General features: G+C 42.8%; 1 pseudogene; it reads right to left on the bottom strand.

Moving 5' to 3' along the window:
- Nucleotides 1–10,637: 10,637 nt before the first annotated feature.
- LOC146810390 (U6 spliceosomal RNA) lies at nt 10,638–10,731 on the bottom strand (annotated as a pseudogene).
- Nucleotides 10,732–19,589: the final 8,858 nt, after the last annotated feature.

Raw genomic sequence — 19,589 nt, 5'->3', positions numbered from 1 at the left:
GTTTCGGCCCACACCAAGAGGGTCTGTGGCATTTGTCAGGGCTACATAATGTATCCCTGCCATGCTACGCATTCATAACATGCACATACGTGAGGCCTAATACTCTCACCTGAACTGATATTCCATCATTGGGGGATACCCTTATTCTGGGTTAATCATGGGTCATGCGTGTCTGGAGTGTGGTATCGTCTAGTACTCACAAAGTGGCGATCTGAGAAGCGGTGACACCGAGATGCACCAGCAGTGTCCGATTCTTGACGCAAGTATGACTACAGTTCAACAACACGCTCCATGACCCATGATGCATGAACAACCCAGAACAAGGGCTTGGCTGGAATATATTTGGGCCTACTTGGGCAGTAGCTCTATTGGAGTAGATTTGGGTGCAACTTTAGTGAATTGCAACTAACCTAAAACGTTTTTGAAGATGTGTTTTTGTATTTCATGTCCCTTCCTGTGTACATCCTTAATTTTCAATTACCTGTTCCCCATTTTTAGCCACCCATCCTTTCCACTCCCACACTTCCCCTAAACTGTAGAACTACCTATGCTTAGATGTGAACACTTACAGTAGAAAACTGAGACAGTGACCTTGGGTTTTACCTTGTGAATTGCATTAATGAGTACGAGAAGTAGTGCTGCAGGAGTACTACTACTACACTTACTTGTAAATACCTTTTTTGAATTAACCCTATATTCTTTTCATTGTTTTGTGTTTAAATCTCAGCGATTTGTATGTGCTATTCTAGTATTTACCTCTGAATGTCTCTTTTTTCCAATTTTCTACGAGGATGGACATGCCTTCTCTCCTTCGACATTACATGTACCCCTTGCCCAATTTTGTTTTTCTTCTCCTAATTATTCATATAAATAATTATGATAAGAAAATGTTAGTTTCCTTCACTCCCATCCCCTCATACTTACCTGGAACATTTCAAATTTTTTGTTTGTAATTTAACTGTGCTGTCCCTAAAGCAGTCAAATCTGCTCGTAACAGTTTTCAACGTTTAACACTTCAATCACCGATCCAATTTCTTAGTCAACACATGTAACTATTTCTTCCACCTCTTTAGATGTTTTTGATTGGTATCTTTACATTTGTTCTACTACTGGGCTGGGGCTGCCAAGATCGCTTCACTATAACGTTGTTCATAGTCTCCTAATGTTCCAGTTCACTGTAATAAATTTTATTATTTCACCAGCCAGGGAAATCCCATCTTCTGTCAACCATCTCACATACTAATTCAAATGAAGACACCCATGCCAACACATATATGCCTACATAGTAGTTCCCTTCTATAACCCTAGTCTTGGAACTATAGGTGCGTAGGCTACCATATGAGCCTCTCCAATGTAGTGCTCTGGCTCCTGTCGTTTTCATTTTCAGCCTGTACCATCTTGGGCCTGTCTCTTTAAGACACCCTATTTCTCTGCTGCAAGTAGTGGGGCCCACCCTTACCTAGCTTCATCCTCTCAAGGGCAAACACTTTGGGGAAAAGGAGCTTTGACATCTGGAAAGAAGATTTTATGCTAAAAAATCTTTATTTAAGGGATGTGATTGCTCTAAGGGGGCGGCTTTCATTTATATTTGAATTTATCAGAAGAGAACTTAGAAGATTAGCATTTGTGGGTCGGATTTATCATCACAAATAAAGTAGGTCTTTTAACATTACACTTATGTCTGGATAGTAGAGACTATTTTGATGGCTGAACTGACATACTATATCATTTTCTGTCTTCACTTTCCTTATAGAGATTTGTACTCAGAAGACTTAGGTATTTATCGCGCTGTTTTCTGACTCAAAACTGGGGATATATAGGGATCTCTCATAGATCTTCTAATCACAAATTTTTGTGAAATTAGGATGATCACGGATATTGATTGAGATTTCACGATCAATTTCACCTTGGAAGTCACAATTTGTTTTTTAAATTTTACATAGTATCACACGCTGATATAACTTGGCTCACTTGGGACACGAGTGTTCCCTTTTCACTCCACCCTCCTTTCGGCATATTGGATATATTTATATCCGCAAATTGTACTTCGAGACCTTTTATATATTTTTTTATTGAATACTGGTCTTTTCCACCCTGCACATGGTTTTGCATTTTTAACTTAAAGGTGTTTCACTGATCACCTCTGATCAGAATTATGTATTTGAGTTCATGTACACCTGATTTTTTGTAAGGTGGAACATTCTCTTATTTTGTGCAGCCTTGATAAAGCCGTGGAACGATTTCCCATGTATGCGACGAAACACGTGTCGGCTGTTTGAAGACCCTGAGATTAAAGAAACAAGAAAAGGATTCACACACTTGTATTTAATTATTTTTGCTTACGCTGTGCATCTGTAAAATATTTGAGACACCCTCAACGTGTGATGGGGATTGCTGTGTTTATGTATCTAGTGGTCTTTGGTCACTAGCTTTGGGGAGGTCAGTGGTTCTCCACGCCTTTCAGCACCGTCACTTTTGATTAGCAGGTTCTGAAAAAATACATGTGTTACTCTCCAGTGTGGCGCCTTTCTTCCTAAAAGTATGCCACAGACCTTCAACCTTTCACTTTCAGGATAACCACTGACTGATTTACTTCTTATTCATGTACAGTAATTATATGTAAATCCTGAAGCGTTTCATAGGATCCAGCCCACTTGGATCAAGGTTCAATACCCATGATCAAAGTCACTGTCCTCACATAGTCTCTTCAGTTCCTATTTTACTGTTTTAAGCATTTAAACTTTAGCGAAAAGTTACAACATGTTTCTTTAGGTCAAGGCTGAGCTCACACTACTAGATGCCAATAAGAGTCTTTCCAAAAGCTTGAAATTGTAAGGATGAACTATATGTCTCACGGTTGAACTGCATATATTCTTTACTGACAAGGATGCTGAATAATTCTTCTGAGAGGGGACATTGGTATTTTAAAATCTCCTGGTTCTCCTGAGCACCTTGTTTCAAGCTGTCAGAGTAAGCCTTGCTGATGGGGGGCGGTGTGCAGGTTGACTTTAGTAAAGTTTATAAAAATGTTATAATAAAAACAAAGATTAATGATGATACCCTCAAGTCTCTAGCCCTCACCATTCAAGATGTATTCAAGTAATAAAAAACTCTGTAAGAGCTCAGTTTGACTTTTCATGGACTAGCTGATGTTACAGTACCAACCACTGTACAACTCAACAGAATTCTCTCATAGGAAACAAAGGCTCAATGTTATCCCATTGGAATTCAGGACCAGGGTTGTTTCTGGTTCTGTCTACAGTGCTCTCAGTCTTTAACCCTGGCACAATTAAGCTGGGTTTACAGGGGATCACGGTACAGTGAGAGTACATGACTTAGTAGGCATTGCAATATTGCTGATCATTTACTCCATCTGCCATGTGGCGAGTGGAATCACATAGTATTTTTCTTGGCTAGCCTGCACAGTTCTGAAACAAATCAAGGGTTTCAATTTTTTGGAATCCTCTGCTTACACTTAGAAATCATACTGCAAACATACTTTTCCCTCATGCCTGTCTTCTGTCCAGTTTCTGTAAGTCACACAAAGAACATTGCTAGCACTGTGCACGCCGCAGACAACCAGTTGCGCAGTTCCTAGTGATATTTTTGCTCACATCAACTCTTCCACAGGTGGAAGAAAACCAGAAAATTAGGTGAGCTACAAGTAGCTCAATAGTGAGGGTCTGATATGGGAATAGAGCAGGAAGGTTCTTTTGTGTTCACCTTCACTGAACCAAGTGTGTTCCAAAAAGTCAGCATGTGACCTGACGTCAGGTGGCCTAGTGGCCTCCCCTAGTTCTTCCACAGGTAGAAAATCCCACTGTGGCCCGCTGAAATCACTGTAATCCTCTGGAAAGTAGGAGGAATCTATAGGGTGATGCTGATCCCAACATAGATTATAAATCTAGAACTTCTCTGGAAATGTTTGTTCTTGTTGACAGTTATCCACGGAGAGTGGAGGATGCCAATGTTCTTTCTTTGGAAACTGGTGTACATGGGCAGCAATAGTGAGAGCAGGTTCCACGGTGCCTGAGAGGCTTGTGATTATTTCACATTGCCTAAGAGTTTCACCTGTTAGGAGAGACCTCTTAGGGCAATGCATTTTGATGCAGAACTGCACCACATTAGTGCCTGGAACATACAGACCACTGAATCCCCACTGTATCATATGCCATACACACTTGCTGAAACTGCACCATTTCAGCAGGGTCCCATTGGTGCACCCTACTAGATAATTAATAACATTAATTTGTTTTCATATTACATTCTCTTCTGCCATTTCTAAGTGTTGCAAGTAAGATATGTTACCATTACCCAAGTTAGTGCTTCATTTGTAATTATTTAGCCAAAATATAGCTATATTTTGGGGGGGGGGGGGGGTTAAAATGAGAAAAAAGTGCTGGGCAAGAAAGTGTCTGTTTTGTTTCTTAAAAATATCATCAACGAAAGAGTTTGCTATGCTAAAATCAACTTCTTTCTAACTTGCAGGAGTAAGCAGACCTGTATCAGGAACATTGTTTTACCACAGTTTTGGCATTTGTATAAGAAGTAGCCCATTTTTCCTATATTTCTTTCTCTCAACCTACTTCCAGTTTGTGGTGGAAATAGGTGTGAAACCCATGTGCAATGCTGGAAAGCTATACATTTCTGAAATGTAGACAAAATTGTGAATTCAGCAAGGGGTCATTTCTGTATTGCAGCAAGATTTTCCCAAAGAAACTAACTGAACCTGCAGATTCCCCAACTTTCCGATAGAGAAATGTGAGGAAAACGTGTGTTTTCAGCCAAAGTTTGAGGTTTGTAGGGCATTGTTTGTAAGAAAACATAGTGGGATCCTTCATGCGAGACACACCACGCTGGACTTGCCAGAGTGTCATGGTTGGTGTCACTTTCATGGTCCTGGATACAGATTGTGGGTCCCTCCATGTCCTGGCCCCATCTTGTCTGAGGTCACAGTAGACCAGTGTCAACACCTTTGTGAGAGTGCTCAGGCAGAGCCTTTGTAATGTGCAAATGTGGTAGGTGACAGATCCTCCCCCTAATTAACTCAGAGTGGCTGTTACATTGTGCTGGTATTAACATACATTTGTAGAAGTTCCTAGCACATGCCATGTTTTGTTTTGTAGTGCATTCTGGATTCCAAGTGAATGTTGATTTTGAAATCCCTGGCTGCACTGTAGTTGGATCTGGAGCTGTTCTACCTGTAGGATGCTATGCTGTGCTGTAGCTAATAAATGTTTCACTCAAGCTATACTTTTTGGATTTAGCAGTGGCACATGCTGAGAAAACTACCTTCCCTTTGTCTTACTGTCTGAGAGCGATACGCAAAGACCAACTGCCAGTTACACCTAGGCATGTGAGTCAGGAACAGGTTACAGTAGCCAAGTGGTTAGGGCAAGAAAATAGCAACTTTCCCAAAGTAGCATTTTCAGAATTATGACTAAAAATCTCATACTTTACCATTAAAGTAGGTTTTTTTATTGCAATACTTTAGACAGCACATTTGACCTGTTTCCTGCTCCTAATTGCCAGTTACAGCTTATTTAATGTAATGAGGTAACTCCAATGTTATCCTATGGGAGAGGAAAGCCTTGCAGCAGTGAAAAACAAATGTTAGGGTTTTCACTACCAGGACATGTAAAGCTTACATTTATATATGTCCTATTTTTTAAATACACTGCACCTGCCCTTTGGGCTGCCCAGGGCCTAGCCTAGGGATGACTTATATGTGTTAAAAAGGAAGGTTTGTACCTGGCAAAAGGTTTATTTTGGCAGGTTAAAATTGCAGCTTCAAAACTGTACACACAGTCTGCAGTGGCAGACCTGAGGCATGTTTAAAGGGCTACTTAAGTGGGTGGCACAATCAGTGCTGCAGGCCCACCAGTAGCATTTAATTTACAGGCCTGGGACACATGTAGTAGCACTTTACTAGGGACTTACACGTAAATTAAAAATGCTAGCTGGGTGTAAACCAATTCTACTATGTTTAAATGGGAAGGCACAAGCACATTAGCAATGGTTAGCAGTAGTAAAGTGTTCAGAGTCAATGAAGCCAACAAAAACAGGTGCAAAAAAGAGGAGGGGGAAGGACAAACATTTGGGGATGCCTGGCAGAAAGGGCCAAGTCCAACAATGCGATGTGCCATTAAATGGCAGTGGCTTGTTGTAGTGTGTTGGGTCCCTGGCAGGCGGTATAAATGGCTTTGTGTGGCATGTATGAAAGGCGTGTGAATAAACCATAACATTGTTGGTGCCTTGATGTAGCCTTACCGCTCACTAACACTAAGTGATGGGTTCAATATTCCAATACTGTTATTAGTATTGACACGTTTATGCTATTTCTACTGGTAGTGCCAAAACCAACCAGTATGATTTTATGCTTGAGTTGTGGATAGACGCAGAAGGAGCATTTACATCCCCTCACATTTTTGAAAACTGAACACCCAGAGGTGTCTTGGATGGTGTAACGTGCATTGATCACATTCCCTTATCCCCAATACACTGCTAATTTTCCTAATGGCTAAATAACACATTAATCACATTTCTGTGATGGACACTTTCCGCCTCTGTGCCTATCCACAAAATGCCTACTGCTCAGTTTTTCCACCCATGTGTGGTTTGACCAAGTGCCCCTGGCATAAACTGTCCTAAAACACAAAGAGGAGCCATTGGTAGCATGGTTGCTTCCAGAAAAAGATGGAAGTAGTCAATAGGCAAAACAGAATTGCTGTATCGACCTTACATCTAGTTTCTCCTGTTAATGGGCTAATTATTAGCTGAACTAAATTAGGAGTAATCCAAGTGAGCACTCTCGTTGTGGTTGGTGCTATATCTGCCTGCACTCTATATTGGTCTATTGGTGTCATTAGGTCTTTGCTGCACAGTTAGTGCTTGTGAAGGGACATAACAAATTCCAGGGCTTTGTTCCTTTGAATCACTGGAAAAGGATTCTTCAGAAGGCACTCCGACTGAAAAATCACCCTCAGACCCTGCTCCATGACCATCTCCCTCTGATGCTCTTTCAGTATTAGACCCTGCCTCAGAGCTCTCCTCCATCATCCAAGTTAGAGCCTCAGAAAAACTCATCCAATGAGACGCCATCTCTGTTTTCTTACTAAAACTTTCTGGCCTAGGTAGAATGCAGAGATGCTCATAGGAATGCATGCTGTGTGTGTGTGTGGGGGGGGGCAAATGGTGTGCTATGAAGTGAAAAAATGCGATGTAGTGTTGTGAGAGGGAATTAAAGTGTGATCACAACAGCCACAGTCTCAAACCCGCACTAATCTGACATGAAAAAGTCTCCAAAAAAACCAACGCTGCTAAAAACTTCCCCAAGACATTGTGCTGCATTTTTCCTGGATACACTGAGAAACTTTTTTTGTGAGATGTGCTCCTTGTGAACGAGCAGAATGCGGCTGACTCACAATGATGTAAGCCCCTCTGCTTCCACCCACCACACCACAGGGCAGTGTGTCAGCCCACGTCAGTCGCTGATCAGTTCTTGTGTCATTGCACTTTATTTTCACCAGGCACAACATATATCATTAGGGAAATGGGGGAACCCTGCAAGTAATACATCATGGGTCAGTGGCTGAATCCACTTCAGCCACTTTTCAGTTATTTAGCCATACACATTTTGCTTCTTCCCACCACAGCATAGGGCAATATGTCAGCCCACCCTCCACAGCCTCATAAATACCATGGCCGAAGCAAAATATGAATTACTCAATAAGTGATCACTAGCAGAAATGGGCTACCTGCCTGGTGATGTAGGCTGTGCTGAGTGGAAATAAAATGTAAATGCCACAATAACGAAGCAGTGGCTGAAATGAGATGAAACTGCTGACTTGGGAGGGGGCTCCTAAAATTTCAAGGCAGCAGTACAAAAGAAAAGGCAGCCATATTTTCCCCTCTCCCGAGGGGCTGACTGTACCCCCTTCAGGAGCCCAATCAGCCAGCGTCATTGGAAGGTCAAAATGTGTATGTGGGTGCCAATCAACCCCCCCCCCCCAATTTTGGTGCCCGGGAAACACCTGAAAAGCCCCGTGCACATGTAAAAAAAAAATGGCCGGTAATAATTCCTTTCCTACAGCGAGCAGTTTGGACCCCCATTTCCAAGGGAAGGGGCAACATACATAAACAAGGGGTCTGTTGATCCCCTACACATCATTGGTGTCTAGTGGAATCTCTGCTCATGCATCACAGTCCAGTGGTGATGAACAAGCAGGGATTTGTTTCAACAAGGCATTGCTGGAAAGGGAAAGCTCTCCCCTTCTCAATGATGCCTTTATGCATGTTCCGCTGCCGTGGCAGCACACAACTTAAAATCAAAATGGCCACCAAAGTTTACCTCCCCTGGGCCCCTCAGTGAAGCAAAACATAAATATATATATACTCATATAGATTTAAGGGAAGTCAACTATGCCGGGGGCTCAACCCCTCACTCAAAATCAGGGATCCGTTTGACAAAGGCATCTCTGTAAAGGGGAGACACTACCCTTTCCAGTGATCCCTCCCTCAGAGGGGTCGGCTGTGGGTGAGAACCCACAGGATGCTCAGAAAGCTGTTACCTGTTCCTTCTGGTGCCATCTGATAGGATCAGTGACATCAGTACCCAGTGCTGACATCACTAAGGGGTGGGGGTAGGGGCTGATGATTCTGCATCAGCCCCCACAGAAGCTGACATGAGGGGAAGCGTCCAGCGGGAGCCCTGGAGCTTTCCCCTCAACCCCCAGGAGGATGCCCCATTGATATCCTCTGCATTCTAGTGATAGCGTGGAGGATATCAACAGGTTGTCCTCCACACTAAAGGGGTTAAGAGGGTCTTGTATATGAGGAAAAACACAAAAGGGTAAAAACTTTGGCAATCCTATAGTTCTTGATTGAAGATGAAAGCAGGGGTAGATAAGCTATGCACCGGGCTCTCCCTAACATTAGGGAAGAGGAAAATCCAAATAGAATCCAGCTACAAAGCAGCAAACATCAGGAACAAAAACAGTAGCAAGTGAGTGATGACAGCAACAAAAGGAAGGGAACATACATGGTGTGACACATCCTTCTCTCATTAATGCCTTCTTTATATATGATTCCAACAGGAACTGACATCACAGGAAAAGACTCAACTTCACCTTGGATTGGGACTGTCAAAAAGAATCCTCTGGTCAGACCGGTATCTTGGACAGGTCTATTCATAAAGCTTCACCACAACCCTTTCCACTTACTCATGGTGCCAGCAAGTGAAAAAGCACCCCAGCGTTTGACATCTTTTGCCAAATGCAGAACTCCAGTGTCTGACCACTGCCTTATCAGCCTGGTGATCCCTGTTTGTCTCACTTACAGCCCAGGCCATGTAAACACCCAGTCACACGCAGAATGTGGCCAAATGTCACCTGTAGCCTAACTGCACAGTAAGTGTGAAGTCTTCCTCTGCGCCTTCACACCATCGGGTAAGCACTTCGCATGGATGTGAGTGGCCTTCCTGCTGGACTAGGAAACAGACTGCTTCTAGTGACCCTCACAGCTTTCCATTAATTCAGCTAATGGTGGTAGTTCCAAACTTTACAATCCAATGAGGGTCCACATCACATCTAAGGAAAGTTTGCTTTTTACGAGGATACCAAAGGTGGCCACTAGGATGCCCGAATACTTTTAAAGAAAGTGAACTCCTAGGAATAAATCCAAATACTTGTGCCCCAGTAGGAGGCTTGTAAATAGTTAATCCTTGCCTTCTTTGTACACAGAGACATTCAGTCCTCCATGTTGTTTTCACATATGCTGGATTGTGCTATACACTACCAGGGCTTGACTGAACCCACTCTGGCAAAAATGTAGAAATCAGCCCTAAACTGCAAGAGGCCACAATTAGAATGAGGCTTTCTGGGCATGGTTGTGTCATTGCAGCCCATCTGTTCTAGACGCGGTCCTCTAGTCTGAAGCTTACTGGGTAAATGCTTGAGTGCAGAATGGCCATAGCAGTTGAGGTCTTACTGTTCCAGTACCACAGATTAGTTTACCCACACCTCGATCTTTTCTCTGTCATGACCAATGAGCTTTCCCCAGAAGTAGCATGAACCTAGAGCGTCCCCAAATAAACATATATCACCCACTGCTGGAGTAAAAACTGAGTATAAATGTAGATTAGGTGAAAGAGGAATGGATAAAACAACAAACTAAAAGAAGAAACCAACACAAAAAAATAACACTTGAAAATAGCAAAATAAACCAGCTCACTAAACAGCTAATAAAGCTAAACGTAGCACCAAAAGCTGGCTATTTTGAGTTTCATAGATGGTTCACACCCGCATACCTCTTCTGAACAACGGAATAATCAAATAATGGATAAACAAAGTAATAGCATCCGTTATTCTCATCTGCGTCGGCAGGCAGAAAGATAAGCCCACAAAGTGAAGATGATTATAGATATGTATGGCCCTGCTATCTGGAGTGTCTGATACGAAGTTCATCTCTTTTAAATTACACTCTGTTTTTTGTTTGTATATTGTATCTGAACATTGTTGAACTTTTTCAGAATTATCAATTATCAGAAAGGCCTCTGCACCCTTTCACTTACTTCCATTCTGTGAAACCTAGTCTAATGTTTAAAACCAATAAACGAAAATTGAGGTTACCAACTTCTTTGAACCCTTTTTCTCCTTTTTTAAAAAACAATCACTGCGCAGGGGCCATGCTAATCTTCTCTGTATCGTTCCAATTTTAGTATATGTGCCGTACTTTTTTTTTTCGAATGGGTTTTGTCAATATTTTATGACGGCTGTATGTAAATTCTTTTTTTTTTTTCTTTCTATATTAAGTACATTTTCTTTTCTGCACTATGTATGTTCTTATTTTTATTGTACTTAACAAGTGGCTAATAAAAGCAGCAAAAAAAACTAACAAAAAAACACAATCACTGCAAAAGAAATTTGAATCCATAATAAAAACACATATATTTTCAAGAGAAACTTAATTATCACACTGCAATTGATAACTACGTAAATTAATGTGCACTTATAGTTGACACATACCTAAATAAACAACATCTGTAATTCAAGAAGTGGTGAAATGTATGATAATTATTACACAAAGATCCTTGCAAACTAATGGTTTGAATGTACTAAACATTTTGCAGGACAGAAACCAAGAAGAAGATGCTCTGAGCCATGATATACGCTCAAGAACTGAGATGGTCTAGAGTGCATGACTTTGATATGTTATGACAACATTATAGAATGCATGTATGAAAGTATGCTGTATTTGTAGAGCAGGAACGTAGAATAAAATCACATAGCACTGTAGAGGGTCAAAAATAAAGACACAGTCAACAAATGTGATTGAAGAGGTAGCTGGGTTATGGAAGCATCAGTGGACTGTACTGCATTATGAAGTAGGGCTCTTTAAAGAGGTGCCTCTTGAGCTCTTACCTAAATTGGCACAGGGTTGAGGAGGCCCTGACGGATACAGGGATGTTGTTCCAGATCTTGAGTGCATAGATGTTTTTCTTTTTTATACTTCTTTCCATCACTTACGAAATTCTGCTTTATGACAAAGAAAATAACAGAAATAGCATATCACACAAGGTAACTGAAATTCTTCTTGCTGGAACTTAGCTGCGTATATCTGATGCAGCATCATAAGCAGGCGTCCTAGACAGGCAACTGCATCCTTTCTGAGGCCCTTGCTTGCCCGCCCATGCCCATTGCTGACACTTACTAGGAAGATTATCCTTAGAAGTGTGGCACACTGCTCACACCTTCAACATCAGGTGCCCTGCACAAATAGTCACAAAAGGCACTGTTTTGTCTGTGGCTTTCTCCTCATCTCTGGAAACCCGTCCTTTGCATGGCCCACGCTACCCCGCAAGGACAGCGCAGGAGAGAGTACTGTTTGCTCCTACATGGTGAGAAACATGGCTATGCTACATGTAGCATGACCAGGTTTGAATAGACAGACTGTGGTGTCTCCTAAGCTGGGCTATGGGGTAATAGAAATGGATATACATGCTTTTATTGCCAGAGCTGGGCTCTTATCGTATTAGATGTCACTGTGGCTGGATGTGTAGTGAAGTGAAAGGGACTGAGACATTGGGAGGGTCTCTGAGAAAGTGTACCTGTGCTTATGCGCAGAGAGAAGGAAACTGGGCGAGAAATACTTGTGATCAAACCAACCACCCTTGAGCAGGTTTGATTCCATTTCTTGGGTTGGTGCATGTGGTAAAGGAAGATACAAGGTCTAGCTGTATAGATAGAATAATCCTTCATTGTAGCTTGGTTCTAGGATAGGTGAGTAGGAGAAGATAGAAGGTACAGATGCAGCCCCACCAGGAGCAGGCTCCTAGCAACTCAGCCTGAGATGACCAACTGACACTCTAAGCACAGAGAGGCACTCAGGCATTCTATGATGTCATGGTACATTCCAACAGAGCAGTACAATGGGGAATAGTAGAGAAGTAGTTTACTACCCATCCTCCTTCCTTGGGGAACAACAGCAGAAATAAAGAGAAATACAAGTAAGATACCTCAGAAATGACATTAGCATGAATTGAAAATATTGAGATGCAAATATCTAATGGTGTAGAACAAGAGGTATCAGGAATAACACTGGCATGAAAAGAAATGCATTAAAATGCAAAACATCATTGAATACATTAAAATTGCAAATGTCTTTACTACACGCCCCATCCCCCTCCCTTAGGGAATAAGAGAGAGCAAGACACGACATAGGTGGAAAAAAACAAATGCAACAGAGAAGGGTGGTCACCCCCACAACCTCCCTGTAAAAGGGTACACCACAGGGTATTCACCCTGGCAAACAAAGGTGGGATAAACTGCCCTTACAACTTCCCATAGAGAGTACAACAGAGGGTGCTGACCCTTGAGACTGAAAAACAACATCCCCAAGAGAAAGCTACAGTAGAGGATATGAGTCACTCTAGATAACAGGAAGAGTGAAACCTACCCAAGAAGGATACACCAGAAAGTAAACGCTCTGGAGATAACAAAAGTTCCCCTGATTAGGGTAGAAGGCATGCTGACACCGACAAATTAGGATAAAGGTCCGTTAAGGGTAACGGAAGAGGTCTAAACACTAGAGAGGAGCTTCTCATCAAAGTCCTACCAACGTGAAACCCTTGACCACGAGTTCCAAGCAGGTGGACTTCGACCGGAGCATAGTGTCACCATGAAAGGATGCCCCATGGGTAGTAACCCTTGACACTGACAAAACAACCTCCCCCAAAGTAGGGAACGCCACAGAATATTCACCGTAGAAAATTACACATCCTCCCCTAAATAGGGTACACCACAGGATAATCACCTTAGAAAGTTTCACAGCCTCCCCCAAGTAGGGAACCCTTCAGAGTACTCACCCTGGAAAATTATACAACCTCCCCTAAGTAGGGTACACCACAGGATAATCACCTTTGAAAACTACACAACCTCCCTTAAGTAGGGTACACCAGAGGATAATCACCTTTGAAAACTATACAACTTCCCCTAAGTAGCGTACACCACAGGGTAATCACCCTGGAAACCCACACAACCTCCCCAAATTAGGGTACACAGAGGGTACTCACCCTAGAAAACTGAAAACTACAACCACAGGATAATCACCTTTGAAAACTATACAACTTCCCCTAAGTAGGGTACACCACAGGGTAATCACCTTAGAAAACTACACAACCTCCCCTAAGTAGAGAGCACTATAGGGTAATCACCCTGAAAAATTACACAACCTCCCCCAAGTAGGGTACACCAACATAACAACTGACCTCCCCATGGCAGGGTACAACCTCCCCAAACCAGGCTACACCGCAGAGTAAACTGTATAAGGGCAAAAACGCCAACACAACAACTGACCTCCCCATTGTAGGGTACACTCTAGATAAACAACCGAAACTAAGGCAAGACACTATGGTATACACTGACCCCCCCCCCACATGATGAAAGCACAGACCTATAGAGGACATGCATAATGAGTACAGACGTTATAATCACAAAGCATTTGTTAAGCATCGGTGAGCAGTTTCTCACCCGAAGCGGTCACCAACGAGCAGCTCTTGGTCATGCGTATTATGTAGTTCCAGGAAGGTTGTCCTTGTCTCTACCAAGATGGATAATTCATGGCAGACTATGTAAAGGGCATCGAGACATGCAGCAAGCAAGGCCAGTCCAGCCACATAAGTAACTCTGAAGTTGTAATCACGGGCGCAAATTTGCTCCTGGAGCTGGAGTTTTAAACGTGTCACTTCGTTGGTCGATCCGACGGCATCCATGAGTGTATTCATCACCTGTCACTCAGCTGAAGAAAGTATAGAAGTTTGCCTAGGGGCACCGTGCATCCGCGGTAACAAGGGTCTTGGTGGACGTCCAACAAAACGCGACTGGCAGAAGGAAGACAAGCACAAGATGGCGGCACGCTTCTAGACGCTGCGCTGGGTGGCTAGCGGCAGGGGCGTGCGCCACAACGTCTACCACAGCAAGAAAGACGAGGATGCTGGAGTCGTCACACAGGATGGCCCAAAAACAAGACACAAACGGTGAAACTGCGCGTGTTGAGTGCATGCGCGCGGTGGATAGCTTGTGTATTGTTTGAATGGCAGCGGTTAAACTGCCATGGTGCAGAGGTGACTGCTTGAGTCCGCAAACAGGCAAAGTAAGGTGTTAACACTCACCGAAAGTCACACAGCCACAGTCCCTGCCCCACCAAATGTGCGCATCGGCTTGCCGGAGAGGCTGTTCCTCAAATAACAAAATGTTCCGCTTGTCCCCACTCGTTGCACAACAGCCGGTCACCATCCCCGCACATGGAAACACGCTCACTGAGGATACCGCTCCTCAAGTAACAAGTCACTTAGCCAGATCCTCTGGGAAAGTACTGCAGGACTACCCGATGTTGTTACTGTCTTTGCCAAAGCGTCAGAGGCTGTTGGGGGTCTCTTTCTGCACAGAAAGCTGTTCAGACTGGTAGACAGTTTGTTCACAAGACATGCTGATGTGCCACAACAATTCCCACACAGGTTGAGGGCACGAATGATGCAGGAAAACAGCTTAGGAAGTGTATACCTGTTGCGCCTGTGGGAAATTTGTTGCTGGATTGGTCAGAATTTTCAAGGTGACAGCAGACTACTCAATAAAGCGAAGACAAACGCCCAGGCTGCAGGCTGTGCGAATGGTACAGGACACTGGTGGGGCTGACCAGGGCGTGTCTTGTGGGTTTCACTACGCATTTTGAAAGTCTTTAATGTCCTTGGTTCCTTGTCCTTCGGTTCCTTAGTTGTCCTTACTCCATACTCCACGCGTAGGTTCAAAATCGTCACCAAAATGTGGTAAAGGAAGATGCACAGTCCAGCTGTATAGATAGAATAATCCTTTTTTAGGTCTCGTCTGAGACAGCGCTTTAGCGCTGCTCTGGCGAGACTTATAGTAATCGAGTTTTGGCAGTGCAAACAGTGGCTCTTCAGGCCTCCAAGTACAGTGCATGTGCGTCGGCCGGGCGCGCGCACCATTTGGAGGCCTGAAAGCACTCGTTTGCTTTCACTTTCGCGGGCCGCGATTACTTTCACACACGCACATACCATACCACGGTCATCGAGTTGGTATTAGGTTACCAACTAGCAGAACACGGTTGGTATATAGAAAATGCATTATACCGGTGCGTACATCTGGCCTCTATTATTTCCCAAAAGACCTTAATTTTGGCTGACGCCCTGGTTGTCATCACGTGCCTCCACAGCAGCCTCCCATCGCACCTTATCCTACAGCTATCAGCGGGTGCCTACATCAATCCCCCGCGGACCGCAGAACTCAGCACGTGGTCTAGGCAGCTGCAGTTACTTGTTGTTTAGTGGTGACTTTTGTAGCCTTAACAACCCTAGTATCCTGCTGTCATTGATTTGCATCCCACAGATGCTGCAGACGGATAGCTTCCTATCTTTCTAGGTTGGCTTGTTTACACTTCATTAGCCTGGTCTGGTTTCCTTTTTCAAGTGTCGGGAATCTCACAGAAAGTCACACTTCAGCAGACTTTCAGGCGGCCTTTTTTCACAATACATACGTTTATTCATTACATTATATTAACCCAGTTACTAAAGCAACGTGCAAGTTATTTTACAAAACATTTGTAGCCTATTTTTACAAATTGATTTTGATTTTATTTAACGCTACTAATTTTGGTTGTGTGTAGCTGCAAACATGCGGCTACAGTTGTTCTGTTAGACACGTATCTATCGCCGCATTCCTAGTTCTTCACTTGCAACAAAGCAGCTTCATACTCTGTATTTATTTTTTATATAATGTGTGTAACAAAGAACATATGCACTAAACTTTAATAGTGTTTTACCAACTGCTTAATTTGTGATGTAACATATGCTGTGTTTCCAATCAGGAAGCAGCTTTATATAGTGCATTTCAGTAACATACAGCACATAAATCCAAAACTGGGAACGGATTTTTTGGGGGGACGAGCTTTTAATGTCTAATTCTCTCAATAATTGTTAATTGATAACTAACGCTTAGGTTTTTTGCGTGTGATTTATTTCGCACAAAACCAGTCCATTTGAGCGCGCTACTTACTTTTTATACGTACCCTTATTGTACATTTTGGTGCCGCGGCTCTCATTTGGCGGCTGCTTTCTATAACACTTTTTAGGTGTTACCATGCTTCAGAAACAAAATTGAACCTGTATTATTGGGGCGGGCATGTTCTTTAAAGGCAAAAATTGTGAAATTCAGCATTTGCGGTTCACTAAATTTTAAAGTCAACTTCTCTCTTAATGTATGTGTACCCAGCCAGTTGGAGTTCCTTGATGTTTTTGGCTTAGCTACTACCGCTTTTACAGTGCTGGTTACAGCTGCTTTCATACAGCTTTATTTGTAACGGGATAGGTGCCGGAGCTGTTATTAGGCGGAATTTTTTAATAATTTTGTTTGTGTTAGCCTGCCTACGGAACAGCACAGAAACCGTACAATTCTGGAAGGCATGTTGTTTAAAGGCAAAAAGCTGACACATTCAGCAATCGTCTTTGTTTGACTTTATTATGCAAATCCAGCCAGCTGCAGTTCCTTGTTGTTTGTGGCTTAGCTACATGCACGCTTTCACAGTGCTGGTCACAGACCCTTTCGAGAGCTTATTTTGTGACAATAGAGGTGCCGGGGCTCTTATTAGGCAGCAGCTTTTTAAAAAATGTTTTTGGTGTTAGCTAGCCTGCCTAAGAAACAGCACATAAACCGTGCAATTGGAGAGTGCATGTTCTTTGAAAGCAAACAGTGAGAAATTCAGCAGTTGCCTTTATATTAATATTTAAGGAGACTTAACACAAAATGCACCTGTGCCCAGCCAGCTTCAGTTCCTTGTTGTTTGTTATCTTTGAGTGAATGTACATGAAAACCTCAGACATTACGTTTATATTAATTTTAACAACAACTTATCACAAAAAACATGTGTTTTCAGATTTTAAACCGTATATTTTTTTACTTTGTGTTATATGAGTTAGCTGTTCCATATGACAAAGGCAATGCCGGTGTTTTACATAGGCAGCAGGCCTCGACTTATTGGCTCGTTGTACAACTTACGATAAAATTCAAACCGTCCCTTTTTTCCACGAGCTTACACCACAAAATGGTGGTGCTTGGGGATGTGGGGAGACAAAACATGTACTTTTTTTCGCAATATGTAACTTTTATTTTCCCAGGTGTGCCTTTTCATCACAATTTCTGGCTTAAACGTGTCTCTTGTGTGGCCTTTGGAATCTGTGCAGCTTCAGCTGGTTACTTTCGCTTTCCAACGGCTTCATTTGAGATGAAAAAGGTGCCAGGGCTCTTATTAGGCGTTAGCTTTAGGTGACAGTTTTCGATAAAATGTTTTTTGTGTTAGCCTGCCTAAGAAAGAGAACAGAAACCATATTTTTTGGAAGGACATGTTGTTTAAAGGCAAAACGCAGCGCCAATCAGCACTTGCGTTTTTTAACTTTTACAAGCAACTTCCATTACAATGCAAGTCTACCTAGACAGCTGCAGTTCCTTGTTTTTGGTGGCTTAGCTTCAGCCGCTTGCACAGTGCTGCTTTTCAAGCTTTTAGGCCTGCACGTTAAACTTTATATGATGTTTTTTTCATTGTCTACATTTGTTGTTATATTGTGCGCACTTTTCTCACCTCGTCAGTTTTTTTTACTTCTGTGTTTTATACACTGTACGCGTATCTCCCTTCTGTGCGCGCAATGTATATGCATTGTACAACACATTTGTATACATTGTCTTCTCATTCTCCTTCCATCTGCTTCACGCTAATCTTGTCAACCTCCTTCCTATACCTCACGGTACTATTTACATTATCCTTCCTTATGTCTCACGCTGCTCTTCTCATTCTCATTCTCATTCTCCTTCCTACTACCTTACGCTACTCTTATCCTTCTCCTTTATTATACCTTATACTACTGTTCTCAATCTACTTCCTTCTGCATCACACTGCTCTTCTCATTCTCCTTCCTTCTGCCTTATGCTGCTCTTCTCATTCTCCTTCCTTCTCACTCACACACCTTTTCTACTCATCACTCTCCTTCTTTTACCTCACACTGCTGTTCCCACTCTCATTCCTTATGCACCATGCACCTTTTACTACCCTCCTTCCTTTTAAGTCATACTGCTCTTCGTATACTCATTCTCCTCCTTATATTACATACTCCTCTACAGCTAACAATTACAATACAATACACATCATTCCTCTACACACCAGCTAATACATCGATCACATAGATGTAAAATACATTACCATTTACAATACTAAAAACTCAAACTTAACCAAATGCGAGACCTATTGCATTTCCAATGCTTGTTGTAGCTTGGTTCTAGGATAGGTGAGTAGGAGAATATAGAAGGTACAGATGCAGCCCCATCAGGAGCAGGCTCCTAGCAGCCCAGCCTGAGATGACCAACTGACACTCTAAGCACAGAGAGGCACTCAGGCATTCTATGATGTCATGGTACATTCCAACAGAGCAGTACAATGGGGAATAGTAGAGAAGTAGTTTACTGCAGTGCACTTGCGAAACTGAATGATTATGGCTTTTGGTCGATGCATCCTACAGTATCTGGTGTTATCTTTGGTGCCCCCACAAAAAATGTGAACTCATATAATGATCTGATTAAAACAATCTGCGCCCCTGCATTATCATCTGCTCTATTAAACAACGTATTTGTGGGTGGGTTGGAGGTCTCTCAAGATCGTGTCTGTGGGGTTTGGGTGTTGCCAAATTGGTGACATTGGGCGCAGGATTTGATGGCCCAAAATATATTCTGGAGGCGGATTGATGCCTAAATTGACATTGACATTTACCCCGTGTGTGGCTTATAAGAGGAGTTTTGAAAGATAGGGTATTGTTCCTGTTAGTTTTGAAACTGAAGGGCCATATCAGAACCCCCTGCAGAGACACTCCTTCAGATGAGGGCTGGAGGGATTGTCTTCTCTGTGTAATGGGGCATCGCACTCCAGGCGAGGGGGCAAGGCTCCTTTGGAACTGGGGAACCCGGCCCCAGTCTCGGCGCTGCACGCACCATCCTTTGATTCTAGGCAAATCCCTTAATCTGCCCGCGCCTAAC

This window comes from Triturus cristatus, chromosome 7 (genome assembly GCF_964204655.1).
Source record: "Triturus cristatus chromosome 7, aTriCri1.1, whole genome shotgun sequence".
Classification (NCBI taxonomy): domain Eukaryota; kingdom Metazoa; phylum Chordata; class Amphibia; order Caudata; family Salamandridae; genus Triturus; species Triturus cristatus.
The sequence above is the reverse complement of the archived record's forward strand: the minus strand, read 5'-3'. Positions and strand labels throughout refer to the sequence as shown.